The sequence below is a fragment of the Protopterus annectens genome, chromosome 14.part0 (genome assembly GCF_019279795.1).
Source record: "Protopterus annectens isolate FY-2018-M chromosome 14.part0, PAN1.0, whole genome shotgun sequence".
Lineage (NCBI taxonomy): Eukaryota > Metazoa > Chordata > Ceratodontiformes > Protopteridae > Protopterus > Protopterus annectens.
Genome location: NC_056748.1, coordinates 1,171,283,511 through 1,171,303,066, shown reverse-complemented (window position 1 = coordinate 1,171,303,066; position 19,556 = coordinate 1,171,283,511). Strand labels below are relative to the sequence as shown.

The 19,556-nt window shown below is 40.5% G+C and overlaps 1 protein-coding gene across 1 annotated transcript in view; it reads right to left on the bottom strand.

Moving 5' to 3' along the window:
* GMEB2 (glucocorticoid modulatory element binding protein 2) overlaps nt 1-19,556 on the bottom strand; it is a 2,829,650-nt gene that overhangs the window by 923,254 nt on the left and 1,886,840 nt on the right. The window lies entirely within an intron of this gene.

Genomic DNA, 19,556 nt, shown 5'->3' with positions numbered 1-19,556 from the left:
CATTCCTACACAGATGGCAATCAGGATGTTCATCAGGATACTGCCACCCCCCCAAACAATCTCTGGAAAAAGTCAGTCAATGGATTTGGTCCTGGTTTGGTCATAGCTGACACCTGCTGAATTACCTCAAGATTATTGTCTATCTCGTGTTTGTGGTCAGGAATATATGAACAGCACTCCTCATGGATTAAAGTGCACGTACCTCCTCTCTCCGCTAGGGTGAAGTCAAGAGCCATGCGGTTTTGAAGCACTACAGTTCTCATGGCAGTCAGTTCATCAGTCACCAATTCTAGGGCAGAAAAGGTTGCATTGCTCATTATTTCGAGAAGTTTAGACAATTTTCTCAGTTCCCAAATTGATTTTGTTGCTCCATATGCTGGCAGTACACCTGCCCACGAGATGATAGTATCACCCAAGTCCATATGTGACAGTCCATTTTTCCCTAAGCCCACAGCATGATGGTTTTTCCAGCCTGCATTGATTTGCCCCACTGGATTGACAGGCTTCTTGATTTCTCATCGAACATTCCTAATTTTCCCTTGAGGTAAAACTGCTGTGTGTCGTATGGCCGGAACCAGGTACCCCAAATAACAACTGCCGGACCAATTCTCAGGTAACCACTTATATGCTTTCCTACCACATACAAAATAACAATTTTCTACTTTGGTAGTAACTTTACTATGTCCTGGCTCTGGATGAAACATTTTTTTGTCTATCATAGACAGTTATCTATAAAGGTCAGCATTATGCTTTACTTCATCAGTTGTCCTATGCCTCAGTTCAACAAATGAATCACAGCTCGTGTTGCAATAGGATCCTGTGTTATCAGTTTTATTGTAGCATCTATAGGGAACAGTCACATTGCAATTGCTCCAACCCACCTGAACTGTATCATTTTTGTAAAAACACACAGTCCCCTTCTGTCTAACAGACAAGTACAATGCTACTTTATCTTGTGATGTGACATCTGTTGTATCATAGACTAAGTTTTCCCAGGTCTTGTTGGCTCCTAGGGGGACTGAAGTTAGCAATAACCCCCCGTATGCTGTTGGCAAAGCTTTGCAAATCCAGCAATTTGAAACACTGAAGGTCTCAGCATACACATATTTGATTGCCTGGTAAGTGTTGAAGTTTGGGTGACACTCTGCGTACAACTCTGCATGCTTGTTTAGTCCAGTTTGTGTGGGTGAGAAAAGGAATGGCCACAACAAAAAGATTACTGTCACTAGTACAGTCAACAGGATGGTTATGCAATACTTCTGAGGAAACGGTTGTTCTGCATTCCTGTTTTCTCTGACTCTTCTGAATAGATGCATTTGGATCTTACTGGATTCTGTCATCTTTATTTCAGACACATGTTCTTACTCTCTGCCCTAATAGGACCTTCAGCACCGATGGTTTCTTCACTGAGGTTAAGACAGATCAGTCCTATTGATCTGACCCCCCTTTGTAGCCAGACTTTGTGCTGAGGGCCCCGATGGCGAGGTAAGATTTTTGTCCAGTTCAAAGTTCTTAACTAGTTTGCCGTGCGTCAGGTGGATCCATGAAGCTCGCTCTGCTATCTTGACTGCAGTGGGTGTCGAAAGAAGCACCTGGTAGGGACCTTCCCACCTTGGCAATGACCAGTTCTTCTTCTTGATAACTTTTATCCACATCCAGTCTCCGGGTGTCACTGCCACTTCTGATGTCTCGGTTTGTTTTCTATCTGCAACAGAATTTGACTGCAACAGATGTTTAGAATTCATTAATTTCCTCATATATTCAGCTAGTGTAAAATCAGCTTCCTGGCCTGATGATATGAGAAGTTTCCACTGGGGTGTATAGTAAGACCTTCCAAATAACTTTTCAAAAGGAGTCGATCCTTTTGCTGTAGGGACAGTTCTCATGCTCAACAGTGCCAGGGGTAAACAGTATAACCAGTTTTTCCCTGTCTCAGCTATCAATTTTCTCAATTTGTTTTTTAATATACCATTATGCCTTTCAACTAGCCCTGCAGATTGTGGATGGTATGCACAATGATTTTTTAAAGAAATACCAAAATGCTTACTTAACTGCTGTATGGTTTGATTTACAAAGAGTGTACCATTGTCACTGTAGATCCTTTCCGGAATGCCAAATCTAGGGATGATTTCCTTGATAAGTACTTTTGCCACCGTGGCTGCATCTGGATTTTTGGTTGGAAAGGCTTCCACCCACCTGGAAAACATATCTACAATGACAAGACAATACTTTTAATTTTCACATTTGTTCAATTCTATGAAATCCATACAGATAGTGTGAAACGGATATGGTGGTATAGGGAAAGTCCCTTGCTTGGGCTTTATCGCCCCCTGTGTGTGATGTTTGTTACAAATCTGACACGTCAAACAAAATTTTTTAGAGTAGTTTGTAAATCCGTACGTTGTGAACACCTGGTTCACCAGCTGTACCATCCCCCCGTTGAGACATGGCACTGCCCATGGCTCAACAAAGCTGCATATCTAAACAAATTAGATGGTAGTATCAGTTTCCCTTCTCAAGAGATGTACAGCCCCTTTTCGAGAATTGCTCCTCGTTTTACCCATCGTTGTTTTTCAGCTTGTGTAGTGAGTGTCTGCATTGTTTTTAACATTTCTAAGTCTAAAATCTCAGAGGGTTGTAATTCCTCATTTAAAAGAAACACTTCTGTAGCTGCTTGTTTTGCAGATGTATCAGCTCTTGCATTACCTTATGAAATCCTATCTTGTTGCTTGGTGTGAGCTGTGCATTTACAAATGGCTACTTTCTGAGGTAACTGAATAGATTCTAAAAGATCTAAAATAAACTGTGCATGATTGATAGGTTTGCCAGTAGATGTTATCATTCCCCGGTTTTTCCACTGTTGCGCAAAAACATGTACAGTAGAAAAAGCATACTGGCTGTCAGTAAAAATGTTTACACATTTACCCTTTGCTAAGGTACATGCCCGTGTCAGGGCGATCAATTCTGCTGCCTGTGCAGATAAGTTGTGTGGTAAAGGTTTTGCTTCTATAATTTCAGTATCAGAAACTACTGCATATCCTACTAGGTTCTGTCCTGCAGGACCCCTTTTGCATGAGCCATCCATGTAGTATGTCACCTCGGCATCATCCAAGGGGACATCCGTGAGATCTTTTCTAGGTAGTGTCTTTTGCTCAATTACCTGCAGGCAGTGGTGCGGTGTGCCATTTGCAGGAGTCAGGAGCAGAGTAGAAGGGTTTAAAGTCATGCATCGTTCAATTGTCATGTGAGGTTGGCTCAACAATATAGTCATATAGGAAAGATGCCCAGCAGGGGAAAGATATGCCACCTTTTCTTGTAGTAAAATAATCGCGACTGCATGAGGTACTCTCAAAGTGAGAGGGTGGAATAAGACTACTGAGGCCAAAGCCTGTACTTCCATTGCAGCTGCAACTACTGCTTGTACACAGTGGGGTAAGGATTGTGCCACTGGGTCTAGTTGTGATGAATAGTAAGCAATCGGGCGTTGCTTATCCCCATGCTGTTGTGTCAGTACTGATGTCATGTAACCCTGCTTACAATCTACAGTTTGGAAAAAACGTTTATGATAGTTTGGCAATCCCAGAACTAATGAGGACGCTATTAACTGCTTCAGTTTGCAGAAAGCAGATTCTGCTTCTGGTGTCCACTGTAACAAATCCTGCACTGCCATAGGCTTCTTATATATAAGGTCAGTTAGCAGTGCAGATTCCAAAGCATAGTTTGGAATCCAGCTCCGGCAAAAATTAGTTGTACCCAGAAAGGACATCATTTCCTTCTTGGTAGTGGATTTTGGTGCTTGCAAAATTGCTACCTTCCTGTCCTCATCTAATGTTCTGCCTTGATTGGATATTACATATCCAAGGTATTTAACTTGTTTTTTCCAAAGCTGCACTTTACTTTATTTACCTTATGTCCTTCAGCGGCTAAAAATTGTAGAAGTGCTATAGTATCTTCTCTACAATCTTGCTGGGTGGGGGCTGTCAGCAAGATGTCATCAACATAAAGTAAAATCTGACTGCCTCTTGGTGGGGTGAATCCCGCCAAGTTGCTTGCCATTTCTTGGACTTTCACAATATTCCTGCGGTAATCGCGTACAGGCATACCTTTTCCCTTGAAATGTGAATGCAAACCAATACTGGCTATCAGGGTGTATCGGTATCGTAAAGAACGCATTGCTGATGTCCACCACAGAAAAATACTTCTGTTGAGGTTTTAAATCATTCAACAGGGTGTGGGTGTCTGGCACCATAGGTGCCCTTGGTATTACTGCATCATTTACAGCTTGTAAATCTTGGACCATACGCCATTCTCCATTTGCTTTTTTGAATGGAAATAAGGGTGTGTTACATGGTGAATCTGGAGATTCTACTAGTATCCCTCCTTTAAGTAAGGCTGCTATAATAGGCTTTATCCCTGCCTCTGCATCTTTTCTTAAGGGATACTGTCTTTTTTGTGGTCTGAATGCTGACTTTGGCGTGATAGTAACTGGTCCCGCTGTACGAATAAGTCCTACATCTGATTTGCCTGTTGACCAGAGAGTCTCTGGTATATTTTGTAAGGCATTTTCTTCCTCCTTTAACATGAGTGTCAATCAGCTGTCCTCACCACACTGTAAGTGCACAGCTGGGTTGGTCTGAGTTATCCAATTCAATTTCTGTATTTGTATTCCCTGTTCTGACAGTTCTAGTTCTGTCTGTTTCTCCCATCCCATGACTTTTTCTCCTAGCTCTGCCCATTCTATATTTCTGTTTTTGGTTAAGCTAACGTGGTAATCGATTAGATTTATAGAGTGCAAAGAACTCCTGGGGCAATGAACAGCTGGCTACACTGTTCCCTTCTGTGTCCCAGTACAGATTACGTAATATCAATCTGTTTGCACGATTCTTAAATAATTCTTGCTCATATTCCTTATCAGGTCCTGGTGTATTACAATAATACAGGGTACAGTGCAATAGCTGTTGCTTATCAATGTCAAGGGAGGGGAATTTGCTGATGGCTACATTCATTAACTCTTCGGTTACAGTCCCTGGACCAGTCGTAACCAAGTCCTGGCTGTACCAATAAAACATTTCACCCTCCGATTGCACTGCAAAGGTATCAGTCTGTTGCTGTGCTTCCATACCCTGCATGGTTGGGACTACTGCTATACCAAATAGATGCATGAGGTCTCTGCCCAAGAGGTTTACTGGGCATTTTGCAGAAACAACAATTTTTCTTTTTTGTGTCAATCCTGAAACTGGATCAGTTATTGTGATGTCACGGGAGAGAGGCTCCCGATACAGTTGTCCATTAACTGCTTTGACCAGTATGTAATCAGGTGTCTCTGTGTTTTCTGGCAGTTTGGAGGGATGTATCAGGGTTCGTGATGCCCCTGAGTCACACAAGAATTTGACTTCCCTCCCTTCTACCAAGAGTGTAACTTCTGGTTTCGTGTCTGCTAAATAGAGCTCCAAGCTCAATAAAGCTAGGTCTAATATTTCATCTTCTTCATTGTCACTAACTTCCTGCACTTCCTCTACTCCCTCTATCACATTATCATTTGTCTCTTCTTCGCTAGCCCCTTCTAGTGATTCTTGACTACCATATAGTCAGTCCTCACCCTCCTTATCTTCCCTTGTTGCCTTCTTGTTTTTCTTGCAATCCCTTGCCAAATGTCCCTTTTTACCGCATTTAAAACATTCTCCCCTTTTCTTTCGTCCTTCAAAGTCCTCTGAGCGTTGATCAGATTGTTTGTTTCCCTGTGCATTTTTCTTGCCTTTTTCCCGGATTGTACTACGTAAACTTCTGCTCCATCTTCTACAGAAAATACTTGAGCTTTCTTTTTCTTTTTGCTATTAAAATGCCTTTTGGCATGCCTAGCATATTCAAGTAATAATTGTAACCTGCTTGTACGATGATCTACCATGTGCTTTGTAATAAAACTGCTTATAGGTGCAATACTGCCCTTTAAAACTACATTCTTTAACTGCTGTTCATATGGGGAATCTTGTGTTTGATCTTCAAGAACCTGCATTCCACAGTGGTTATTAAAACACTCTAATAGTCTGTCATAATACCGGTCAATAGTTTCACCTTCTTGTTGGATGCATTGATTAATGCAAGTTCAGTCTGCCCTAGGTTTCCATTTTTCAGAGATGCGGTCTGCAAGACCTTTTACTCTGGTGTCTAATTCTGCGCTGCTATGCGGGAGGGGTCTTTGTGCAGCGTCACGGGGATTCCAGTTCCCACTAATCATATACCAATCTGGCCCTACAATTTGTCTAACTACCTTTTCTACCTCTTCTCTGTTTAAGTTATAACTCAGCCTCATTCCTTGCAAATCTTCAGAGAATTTTCTAAAATTAACCTTTGGATAGGGGATTCCCTCAGTGGCTTTCCGGATATCTTCCGGAGTCCAAGGTCTATACACTAAAATAGTTGGGTCCTGATTGTCCTGACCTGCCTGAGGGTTGCGTACTTCTATAAATGGACATATTTCTTCTTCTTCACTTACAGATCGTGAATTTTTAACCATTTGCCATAACTCGATGCCTTCATCTGAGTTACCTGCCTTTGTTCGGGACCTGGTCTCGATGGGATCTCTAATTTTAAATGGTTTTATTTTTATAATGTCTCTATTTTCAGTGACCACAGAATATCGTGGGGGTGGAGTAACCTGTTCACTTGCTTCATATTCCGGTAAGGGAGGCGGAGGTGCTGATGCTATTACTAAGTTATTGTCCTCTTTATCTAAAAACATTGCTTTTAAACTTTTGTTCTTTTGTCCCCTACGATTTACTTCCTCAATCCACCTGTGTGCTTGAGGAATTCCTAACTTACGTTGCTTTTTTACCCGACCTTTGGAATCGGTTTTGAGCTGTTTGACAAGTTTGATAAGCGAGGCTTTTTCTAATTTTCCGACAAATTCGTACTTATTAGCCCATTCTGAATAATATTTAATATTGTCGGTGCGATTTTGCGTCTTCTGTTAACGGCGGACTTTGGGGTCTTTTTGTGCAATTATTACCCATTTTGTTCTACCCTTTCATCGTTACGTAACGTTTTTTAATTTTTTAACGTGGTACCACGGATTTTGTTATAGTCTCTTCAGAATGACTGCCTACTTATTCTGTTTCTCGTGATCTATGACAAGACAGTAATCTTTTTTGTCCCTGACTTGTAAGAAAAATACAGTCTAACAAAAACAATACATATCTAGTCCCTGATCTAAAACAGAAAACAGAAAAAAGTAGATTCACCTTGCCTGAGCCCACTTGATTGATCACCAATTTGCGGAGACCTGTCCTTCAGTCACAGATCAGAAAGTGGCTGGCCTCTTTTGAATGACAATTCAGTCGGAGGGCTTTTCAGATCAGAAGAACCAATGTGGTTTCTTCCCCGTATGGTTTCAACCACCTGGCCCGTCTGATCCGAGGTGAAGAGAGGGTTCCGAAGTACCAATCTGTCAAAGGAAAAAACTTCAAAGACCAATTCACGTTAGGTTCAAGCAAGGCACTCTTTATTACTTGCAGCAAGGAGACAAAGCATGTAGGCACAAGATTTGTCTGAATCATTAATGATTAGTATGTTATACTTATACAGTTCTCTTTCTGTCACACAGAAAATGTTACCATTCTATTGCTGACGTAGTTAGACACAGCTTTCTTTATGTTCTACAGAAAATGTTGCTAGACTTATTGCTGACCAAGTTAAATTATCTGCTGTTCTGCAAAACATTTTGAGAAAAATAACCTGGCCTTGGGTTTATGTCAGTCCATTTCAACTTTTCAATTCTTCTATTGTACTGTTCTAATACAGGTGTTACAGTTTGTCTAGATTCAAGGTACATTTCTAGCTTTAGTACAAGTAATGCTGACTATGGTTTAAACTTTCAAGCATCTATTGTTTTCTTTATCAATAGCTTCTAGCAGCTGCATGTTTTTTTCATGGCATAAGCAGAAATTAATATCCCTTTGTTAAGTTTCATGACATTAGCAGAAATGAATTACTTCTTGTTATTTTCATGACATTAGCAGAAATAGAATGCTTCTTGTTAAGTTTCTAATAGCTGTGCAGATTCATGCAGTGTGAACAGAATAAATGCATTAACCCTTTTAAATCTGGAATGCACTAAGCATGCATATTACTATTACATATTTTTCTAACACAGGCTATTCCAGTAAATAAGTCAGTAGTTTAGCCTCAGAGGTTTTGACTTACAGAAACATTTCAGCAGCACCTTTTTTCTCCGACAGAGGTGTGGGGGGTGTGGCAAGCCCTGCGACACGCTCCTTTGCTCCCTGTATGACTTTTACTTACTCAAGTAACACTGGCACAGTAAGGAAGAACTGGCCAGTGTTAATGGCCAATGAGTTAAGGGAAATTGTTGGGCCTACCCTGAAATTTTCATTTCGTAATAATTTGTTCCTTAAATGTCAATTATGCTATAAAAGTTCTGCCCAGAAACTAGGACTTTTGATTGTGTGGGGACTTTTGGGTCTGGACTACTAATTTATTTATACATCCTAGGTTAGGTTATATTTGTACTGATTTTTATGCTGACTGTAGGACTGCTAGTGTAGTCTACTGTGTGAAGTATACAGCATGTGAATGTTTTTATTTAGGTAAGACTAATCACATGTTCAAGGATAGGAGCCTTGAACATATAGGTGATAAGCTTACTAATCCATTGGCAAAGCATGCTAAGGATTTTAGAGAGGAGCATTCTTTTAAATTTGCTGTTTTAGAGATTATCAATGAGAGTTTAAGGGGTGGGAACATCCTGAATAGAACAGAACTAAGAGAACTTAGGTGGATTGTTTCCTTTAAAGTGGACTCACCCCCTGGTCTTAATGATATAATCTCTGTTAAGCCTGCCCTTACAGCACGCTCATTGAGGCGTTGATTTTATTGGCTAGTTTTTTTCTGAATGGAAGTAATTTTATGAATTGGAATTGTTCATGTGATATGTATATGTTACACAAGTCCATAAAAAGCAGTTGCCACCAGTATGAAGAAGTATTTATTCGTCACTGATACAAAACAGCAAGTTCAAAAATAAAAGCAGCAAATAAAATCCAATATATGGATATCAGCCTGTTGCTATATTAATTCAGATACTGAGTTTATCCACCCCAGCACTGGAAAAAAATATCATTTTGCTGTGAGTGCCAACTGTAGATCTATGAATGTCATATATTTAGCCACGTGTCAATCCTGCAACTGTTATTATATAGGAAAGACCAATTGCATGTTAAAAACTAGAATCTTGAATCACCTATCAGCCATTAGGTTGAAAAATGAGCATAATGCTCTTTTTAGGCATTCATCAGCATTTGCAGGTCACAGTTTTAAATTTATGGTTATCAGGCTGATATCCAAAGGGAACAGAGGGGGCGATATTGTGAACAGGACTGAGTGTGAAGAAACTAGGTGGATTATAGAATTAACAGCTCACAGATTTCCTGGCCTCAATGAGGTCATTCCCATCAAGCCCGCCCTGAAAAAAAGGCGGGCTCAATATTGAACCTCAATTGGCTGTGAAGGGTTTTAAATGATTTCCTGTATCAGTAATGTATTGCCTGAAGAAGGGTAACAACCCAAAAGCGCTTACTGTTCTTGGATTTTATTTACTGCTTTTATTTTTGTACTTGCTGTTTTGTATCAGTGACAAATAAATATTTCTTCATACTGGTGGCAACTGTTTTTTATGGACTTGTGTTACTGTTTGCTGTGAGCGGATGCCTTTGGTGAGGTTTTCCTGTTTGGACTTTATCTTTGATATGTATATGTTATTTGATTGGGTATATATATTTTTTATAAATGTTAATTGATTTTTAAGTTTCTGTCACAGTCTGAAGAAGGAGAGAATTCCTTGAAAGCACTTAACATATTTTGGTTTTGCTGGAGTTGGATTAAACTGTTTTTTGCCTTCCTCCGTGGTGATTCATTTTGTCTTGTTTTTCAATCATGACAAAAATTCTTTAAGTTTTTGAGAGAGAGCATCTTGCATTTTAAACATTTTATGAAAATATTTATGATGGATATGCCAAAAAGGTATCTTTCATGCACCTTTTTTCATTAGTAAAAAAAACCTGGAATAACCCCCTGTCCTTTTTGATGAGGGGGGGGGCACTGATTCTGTGTTCATGTGATGGAATAACTGTTGCAAGATTGGAAAAACTAGGTATTTTTTTGTTTGTGAGTACTTAGAAAATCATGATGTAACCAGAAAACTGCTCCATGTGAGTTTGTGTCCATTTTGAATAATGTTAATAATGTAGATGTCTGGTGTTACATTGCTCCAAAAAGGAAGGTATTGAGAAAAGTTTCCTGAAAGAATGAAAGAGGCTTGAGTGAGGTGGAATGGATGTGGGGGAGGATGGTAGTTATAAATCAGAGCTTTTTATCATAAAATAATCCTTTAGGTTCTTTGAAGACTGTCTTAGACTTTTTCATGTCACTTTTTCCTTAGTGATTTTTTTCCTTTTTCTTGTGGGTTTTGGCATTTAAGGAAGAAGGGTCCAACCTTAGAAAGGTAATTCCTCTACAATTTTGAACTGGGGAAATAGGAATCTGTTTAAAATCTTGTATGATTTCCTCTTTTCTTGAAAATGTCAGGGAAATGACAGCAGATGCTACAGAAAAAGGCTGTCCTTCTCCAAATGAACATCTAGATGCTTAGCCTCTACTTCATCTAGTAAAGATTATACATGGAGTCAAGAGTACCCCCTTAAAACAGAACCAATAACTGCTGCCCTGGAAGAAGCATCAGCAGCATCATAGTCAGATTTTACTGAATGTCTTGCTGCCTGTGTAGCAGTTATGGAATGTCTTGCTGTCTGCGTAGCAGAAGTAAGCTTATTGCCAGAGTTAAGAATATCAGAAATGACGTTATATTATCAAAAATAGACTATAAAAGAAAGTTTAAGTTAAAATAATGCGATCTGCTGCTGGGATGGGGAGTGGGGTTTTCAGAATTAAGATAATTTTCATTGTTTTTGCAAAGGTGGATGTCTGTAGTGATCTCCTTGGCTTGAGCAATGGACAGTTATTTTAAGCAAACAGGCTTGGAAACATAAAACAAAATGATGAAAAGAATGAAAATGCTAAGTTTCTTCAATCTGCAATGTTATTTTGTAATGTTGTTTTTTCCCATTAAAATACTTTCAGTGGGAGATATGAGGCAGTTGGCCAGAAGTCTTTAATTTTGTGTCCTGGAGGAAATCTACAAAGATTCCTTCAAGCATCTACAAAACTCTTAGCTCTTTTTTTTTTCACTGCTAGCTACATTTACTTAGAAAGGGGCTTTCTGTAGGTGGAAGCAATTGATCTTGACAGATCTGAGCACTCAGTGCTATTATACATTATATTACACATACATTAGCTATCTAGCTTTAGAACTCTCTCAATGACACAAGAAAGCCACAAAGCCAATCTACAGGAACTAGAATCACTTAATATTAAACCCAATACCATTTTCCTAGGTGATCCAAACTATCCATTTACAACCTGGCAAACCTGAACCATCACTAGTGCACAAGCGCAGAAATTCCTGGACTTTGTCTAAAAAATGCCATATATCCAAGGGAATAACATCTTGTATCTTTTCCTTACTAATATGGGAGCATCTCACACCATTCATTGCATATTTTTATCACTTGTTAGGTCTGACCATAAAGCAGCCTCCTTTGAAATAAAACTGAAACCAGAGATCCCTTCTTTTAGAAGTTTCTTTAAAAAAAACTACTTAACTCCTAAGTGATGCATTAGCAAGCTTCAAATCCCCACCAAACCCAGTTAACTTCACTGAATACTTAGAAACACAGACCACCACACTATACCAGCATGTAAACAACTGCAGACTACAGTGGAATTAAAAGTTATGTACTTACCATAACTTGGCATCTTGTCTATTTTCATTCTTCCTCACCACTGTGTCTAGGATCCGATCCTCAGATCTGACTCGGCTGCACTATTCAAGACTTCTGATCCATGCCTCATGCTCCCCCCTTTACCCATAACCCCCTAGGGCACCCCAACTCCTCAGATCTCATTTGCTGCCATTCTAGTCAGATGAAGATCCACCCTCTCATTACAGAATATAAACATAAGTGCCTTTTGTCACCTTTTGGTGAATTTGTTCCTAATTCTGTTTTTGAGATAGTTAACTTTTTTGCTCCTCCATTTTCAGGGACTTTGTTGTTTTCCTTTTACAATGTGTGTGTTTTTTCTAGTTGTAGCTTATTAGTATTATAGGTGGAATTTAGTAAATTAGGAATTGTAGTTACAATTTAGAAGTTTTAAAGTTACAGTTTAAGCTAAGTTTTTGCTGGCAACAGAAACAAGTGTGTTTTTTAGCTGCAGTTCTCTGTCCATGAGTGTGTATGTGTTTTTTCAGTCAATACTTTTTTCTAGCAAAGTTTATTACCGTTTATTGGAAACAATTGTTACAAAAAATTATCTTGTTTAAGGTTTATACTGTGTTTTGCTGTGCATTTATAACTGGACTTTATAGTTGTTGATATTTTTGTATCAATTAGGACTATGTTAGATAAGCCAGAAAAGCGCACTGGGTTCAAAAAGTGCACTTCTTGTGGGCATAAGATGACAAACTGATGCAGAGAAGTGTGTATACTGTTTGGGAGCTGCCCATTTGGACACTCATTGTACCGTCTTGTAGCACCTTCAATCCAAGAGCCCTCTCAGATTGAAGAAATAAGTTAATACTTAGAGGATTGCTGCCTGCTGGGGCACAAAACTCACCAGTCAGTCAATCTTGGAGCCAAAAAAGAGACGTCATTGATCTCCTCCTTCCTCCTTGGAGGCATTTTCGAAGCTGAGGACCGTTTCAGATCCTACTGCTATTTGGCCAGCCTCAGATCCTACCCTCTCCTCGGATCTGATGGTTTTGGCTCCTAGCACTGACTCTCCTATTCAACCTGCCTCTTCTCCAGATCCTAAGGCCCCAGATCTGACAGCTAGAGGTCATTCAATGGATCCGACTTTACAGGTTATGTCTCTGACTCTACTGCCAAAGATTATCCAGCCACCCACTAAGCATTCAAGATCACCCTCCTTGACCTTTCTAGGTCTTCCAGGATCCACTCTGATTTAGATATGGACAAAATGATGTGGAGATTTCTTAGAGCTCAAATTCAAAGAGGGGAAATTCCAGCTATGTCCACTACTGGATCTATGAGCTCTCCTCTTAGACAGCGATTATCTCCTTCTCCAATCTGACAATCAGCTTCAAAGCCCAAAGATCCTAAATCCTTGAGGCGTATGTCATCAGAACCGAAGATGTTCCTCCCTTTCAATCCGACAGTCGCCCAGACCAGTTCTGTACAGTTGTCCTTGGATCATAGCAGGTCTTGGATCCAAAACGTCTGTGCTGGGTCCGAGGGTCAGGGTTCAGCTCCATCCGTCCCTTCCCCTGGGTGCCTTGGCCCTAGACAGCTCAGGCCCGATTGTCTCTGGGAGGTACAGATCTGGGGCTGGCCCTGACTTACTTTCCTCAGCTGCTTCGGCTCCAAGAGGGGGAGGAGAATTCTCTCCAGGTCTGTCAGCCTTCAGGTTGAAGAAAGGGTTTTCTCTACAGCTAGAAAACCACTTTCTTGTATCTTGGCTCCTATACCTTACTCATCTGCTTTAAGATCTGAGCCCATCTTTTCTCCTCCTCCTTCGGGTCAGCCAGTCCCAGAAGGCTTCCATTTGCATTCCCCACAGGGACTCCCCTCCTCTTCCAATATCTCCCGGGACCACCCCACTAAAGAGGATCCTCAGAAAAGGACATGCAAAAGCAGGCACACAGTCTCCTGATTGAGTCGCTCAATCTTGCAAAATCCAAACTAGCTCCAGTACAGAATATAAAGTTTATAGGAACCCAAATGGATACCCTATACACAGTGGCCTGTCTTCCTACACACCATATCATGTGCTTAAGAAATCAAGTACGAGACTTACTATCCCATCCTTCTCCTCCAGCAAGGTTAGTGTTACAGGTAGTAGGCTCCATGTCAGCAGGAATAATTCTAGTCCCTCTGGCCAGGTTCTTTATGTGAATACTCCAGTGGACCTTGGCAATACAATGGTCAATATTTTATAAGCCTCTATCCCTGCCTATAAAGCTCACTCCAATCTGCAAATGCCATGTCCGATAGTAGATTCAATCACAGGACCTGCGTCTGGGCAGGTAGGTTTCTCTTCCCCCTCCAATAGCAACAGTGACCACGGACCGCTACCCAATTGGGTGGGTGGGGGGGATCATTACAAGGGAAAGATCCAAGGCATGTGGTCCCCCTCAGAGACAAAGTTGCATTTCAGTGTCTTAGAGATGAGAGCACTCCTCCTATCACTGCAAGCCTTTCAGGACATTGTCCCTCTGGGGACAATTGCTATACGTACAGACAACATGTCAGTAGTCTAGTACATCATCAAACAGGGAGGAATTCATTCTTACCTGTTGTGCAGAGAGGCCAAGAGTGTCTGGGAATGGGCAATCTCTTCAGACCACTTTCTAGTTGCAATGCATATATCGGGGAAAATCAACATATTGCCAGACAGACTCCTCATGATCCCTTAATCAATCAGTAATGAACATGATTTTCAATTGTTGGGACCAGCCTTGCTGCCATCTATTTGCCTCTCCCCTCAGCAACAAGTGCAGCACGTACTTTGCAATGATCCCCCCTCAGGGGGAGTCACTGAGGGATGCTCTAGTCCACGATTGGCCCCTGGGTCTTCTGTATGCTTATCCTCCAATACCTTTGATCCTGAGATTTCTTTAAAAGCAAGCAGGTTAAAAAGCTCAGCCATCCTCATTGCCCACTTTTGGCCTCAACAGCTGTAGCTCCACTTTCTATGGTCTCATCTCAAGTATCCTCCATTGTTTCTGGAGACCACTCAGGATCTCTTCTCTCACCCATTAGAACTTCAGCACCCCAGTCTCCACACCCTTAAACTGACCGCATGGTTTCTCCAGTTCCAGTGATTGTTAGACAGTCCAAGCTTGCCTCTTGAGTCCTCAATATTGTTTTGGTCTCCCAGAAATCTTCCGCCAAAAAGGTGCACAAGAGTAAGTGGAAAAGATTTTCTACATGGGCTTGTAAAGAGTACATTGACCCTTTTTCAGCTTCTGTCCCAGATATACTACTTTTTCTTAGTCATCTTTTCATTGGTTCATAGGTTGGTACTAGGCAATCGACCCTAAGGCCTATACAAGCCTAGCTATAACAATTCCTTGGCTATTTCTTCCCACAATATTTACTTCCCTGGACCCCTATTTAGCAGGGTGAGGGATGTGATCCCCGGGGTAAATTTCTTATCTCCATCCAGTCGTCAAGGTTCCTTTAGAAGAGGGTTCAAGGAGGCGCTCTGCTTGACATGTATGGGCAGTCTATTCCAAGGTATGGGGAGTCTCTGGGTCAGGAACCTATCCCTTCAGCGTGTTTTGTTAATTGTGATGACAAGGTTTAGGTCCCTGGAGTTTGTGGCTCTGATGGATTGGGATTTCTTTAAGTGTAGCATATCCAACAGCTCTGGGTTTGATCACCTCTGAGTAGACGATATGCCATAGAGTATAGCTGGAGTTTTTTTAGTTGGTCAGCATAGGGCATCTGCTTTAAGCCTGTGATTCTTTTAGTGAGGTGTTTCTGCGGCCTTTCCAGTTGTTGCAAATGTCTTGTGAGGTACATACCAAATGGGGCATTGTAATCTATGATGGGTCTAATGAGGGATGAGTACAGTGGGACAACGACCTCCTTTTTTCTGGAAGAAAAGCCCTTAGTGATGAGGTCTGCCACATAGAAGGATTTCCTGACTGTTGTGGCGATGGGGTTATCGAAAGTGAGACCATTGTCCACCTGTGTTCCTAAGTCGCTTATCACACTTTCGGTGTTTAGTGTACTGCCACTTATGTAGTAATTCATGGGTACATGTTTTTTCCCAAAGGGGATAACTATACACTTCTTGGCATTGAGCTTGAGCCCATGGCACCAAGCATCTGTTTCTGTAAGGCCCTTTTGTAGAATATCCACATAATTTGGGGATTCAATAATGGCTCCCAGTTTGCAGGCATCTGTGAACTTTATTAGCCAGAATCCATTAGTGTTGACCTGTACTTCAGAGAAGTAGATGCCAAACAAGAGCAGTCCCAGGACTGAAACCTGAGGTACTCCACTTGTCACTTGTCTGGAGCTGGATTTGGAGTTGGCTACTTTTACAGTGTGGGTTCTGTCAGTAAGCCAGTTGGCAACCCATCGAGTGACGTAGGGATTTAAGCCCAGCTTAGCATCAAGGGGCTAACTTTTCTACCATTAAGTTACAGTTAGCAGCTATATCTAATTTTCATACAGGAAGTCAGTACCTGTCTTTGTCTACTACCAAATTATGTAAACCCTTCATGAACAAAGTTTTTCTTCTAAGACCTCACATAAAAGAACCTTCTCCACCTTGGGATCTCACCTTAGTTCTACAAGGTTTGACACAAAAACTCTTTGAACCAGCAAACAGTTGCGATTTGAAATTTCTGTCTTGGAAAACTATTCTGTTAATAGCTATTACATCAGCAAAAAAATTGCTGAATTACAGGCATTATCGGCAAAACCTCCTTATATCATCTTCCATAAAGACAGAGTGTCCTTACGAACCAATCCCTCCTTTATGTCCAAGTGAGCCAATGAAGCCAATCTTAACCAATTCATTCAATTTCCAATATTTTTCCCTAAATTGTCTAACAAAGATGAATATATACTACACCATGATGTTCATTCAATTTCCAATATTTTTCCCTAATTTTTCTAACAAAGATGAATATATACTACACCTTCTTGATGTTCGACAATTATGTTTTGATCTTCACAGAACAAAACAATATAGGAAATCTGATCAGCTGTTTGTGTCCTTTTCCTCCAATCACCTGAGACAATCAGTTTCAAAGATCACCCTAGCTAAATGGATTACAGATTGTATTTCACTAATATATCACCAAAGAGACTTAAATTTGCTTTGTCCACTTAACATCCATTCTACCAGAGCCATGTCAATCTCAGCCTTTTATTCTAGATCTTCAACTGATGACATTTGTCCTGCAGTCACTTGGTCGATGGTACATGCCTTTGTTACGGATTACAAACTGAACATTATCTCTAGAAGCAGAGCATCCTTTGGTTCAACAGTGCTCCAGCATATCCTTCCATGAAAACCACCCAAGAGTTATGTAGCTGGGGACTCTGACCCAGTGGTGAGGAAGAACAGAAAGGACAACATCAGATTTAAAAGTTATGTACTTACCATAACCTGGCATATGTGTGGTCCATTTTCATTATTCTTCACCTTCCCTTCCCATCCACCCCCACCTCCAATGCTCCTGGAATATTTCCAAGATAACATAGGAACCCTTAGGTTCCTGGTTTGGGCCTCTTCAGGAAACATGGTACTACCTTTGTTTCTAGAATCTCTAGGCTATTGAGGTTAGACATATGACTATTAATGCAGCAAACTTGATCTGAGGAGCTAGGGATGGCATAGGGGGTTATGGGTAAAGGGAAGAGCATGAGGCAAGGATCAGAATTCTTGAACAGATATACCTAAACTGGCTCACCTCCAGCTATCACACAAGACCAAGTCCTTAGTCCAAGTCCAAGATAGTGTGAGACAAGATCAAGAAAAATTTGAAGAAAATTTAAATAAAGATATTGACATAATAGGAAACTTTTATAGGTACATAAGATGTGGAAGGAATAAAGACACACAAACTGATAAACTGTGTGTAGATTCTAAAATCTATTCTCAGGCACATCAGATTATAGATATATTTACAAAATCTTATGCAAAGCAATTTGGCTCCACAAAAGGGGCGATAAGTTGTCCTAGTGACATCCAGGTAACCCCAGACACTGGAATCAAATTAGATTATACTGAAAAAGAACTGTGTAAACTGGATCCACACAAAGCACCGGGAGGAGATGGAATTAGTAACAATGACCTGAGAACACTTCAGCAAGAACTTGCACTACCATTATATCTATTATTCACTAGGTTATATAAATATGGGGAGATTCCTCAAGACTGGAGACATGCGCTTATTAAACCTGTCTTTAAGGAAAAGAGGAGCAGGACAAACCCAGAATCATGGGATCAGTGCTCTACCCCAGTTAACAAATTCAAAATAATGTAAAATAAAATCAAATGCTGCAGGGAAGATGGGAAACATAGAGGTAACTGAGAAATAATTCTGGAGAGTGCAATGAGCTGGCAGATTTTAAAACTGCTCTACAGAGTACTCTGTCAGAAATACTGGGGGAGCAAATGGCTGTAACTAAGAAAATTATTCTTTTGAGGTGGGACACAGGATCTGAACTGCCAAGACATAGTAAAGATTTAGTAAGTTGAATGCTACTGGGTGCCAAAAAGCAATTAATAGAAAATGGAAATCATAAACTAAACCAACTGTAATTGAAGTAATAAATATTCTTAAAGTAATAAAACTGAAAGTGGGATCTTTAGAAAACAAGAGGAGTAAATTACACAGACAAAAATGGAATTTGTGGGAACAACATAAGCAGAATAATGTTCATAAGGAGAAGGAAGGTTTAAGGGAAGGCAGGGAGTGACATATAATGCATGAAATCTATTAACGTATATGTGCTTACGTCTTGAGTGATAAAAAAAATAAGACAAGAATTTTGATATCTGGTCATGTGAGTTTGGCAGGTCATAGGTTCATAGGAGATTACTAGGCTAATGGATCAAGAGCCCTTACAAGCCTAGCTAGTTTTACCTAGATTTTACCCAATTTTCTATCCCTAAGGTAAAGACAACATAGGTCAGGAAGTGGGATTTTGACAATTTTTACAGACTGCCTCTGTCAATAAGGGACATGGGTACCATTCTAGGAGTGCATTTGATTTTTCCTATCCATTGGTCCAGATTGCACTTGAAGATGGTCAGAGAAGGGCTCTGCTTCATGCGAACAGGAAACCTAATCCAGAAGAGGGGGTAATCTCTGGGACAGATATCTGTCTCTCCAGCATTATCTATTAATCTCAGAGATCAGGTATAGATCTTCGTAACAGGTAAGCCTTATGGAGTTAGTTTTGTAAATATGCAACATTTCTGCCAGGGCTGGGTCAGAGACTACCTTGTAGTTAAGGCACATACCACTCCTCAGTAATCGGTAGGAAACTGAATACAGTGATAGGGCTTTTAATCAGTCTGCATATGACATGTTGGTTATACCCTATATTATTTGGTGAGAAACCTCTGAGGATGCTCCAACTGTTGCAGGTGCCTGGCGAGGTATATGCCAAAGGGTGCACTGTGCTTGATTACTGGTCAGATGAAGGCCAAGTACAGTGGCACTATGATATCCTTAGGTCTAGATGCCATGCCCTTACTTAGAAGCTGAGTCATAAAGAATGATTTCTTCACCACCGTGAACACATGGTGGTCAAAGTTCAGATTACTATCTATCTGAGAATCCAGATCTCTCAAAACTGGGTTTACTCTGGGGGGAGGGGGTGCTATCAATGTTGAAATTTTCAGGAAAATTTGATATGCCAAAGAGTATTACAATA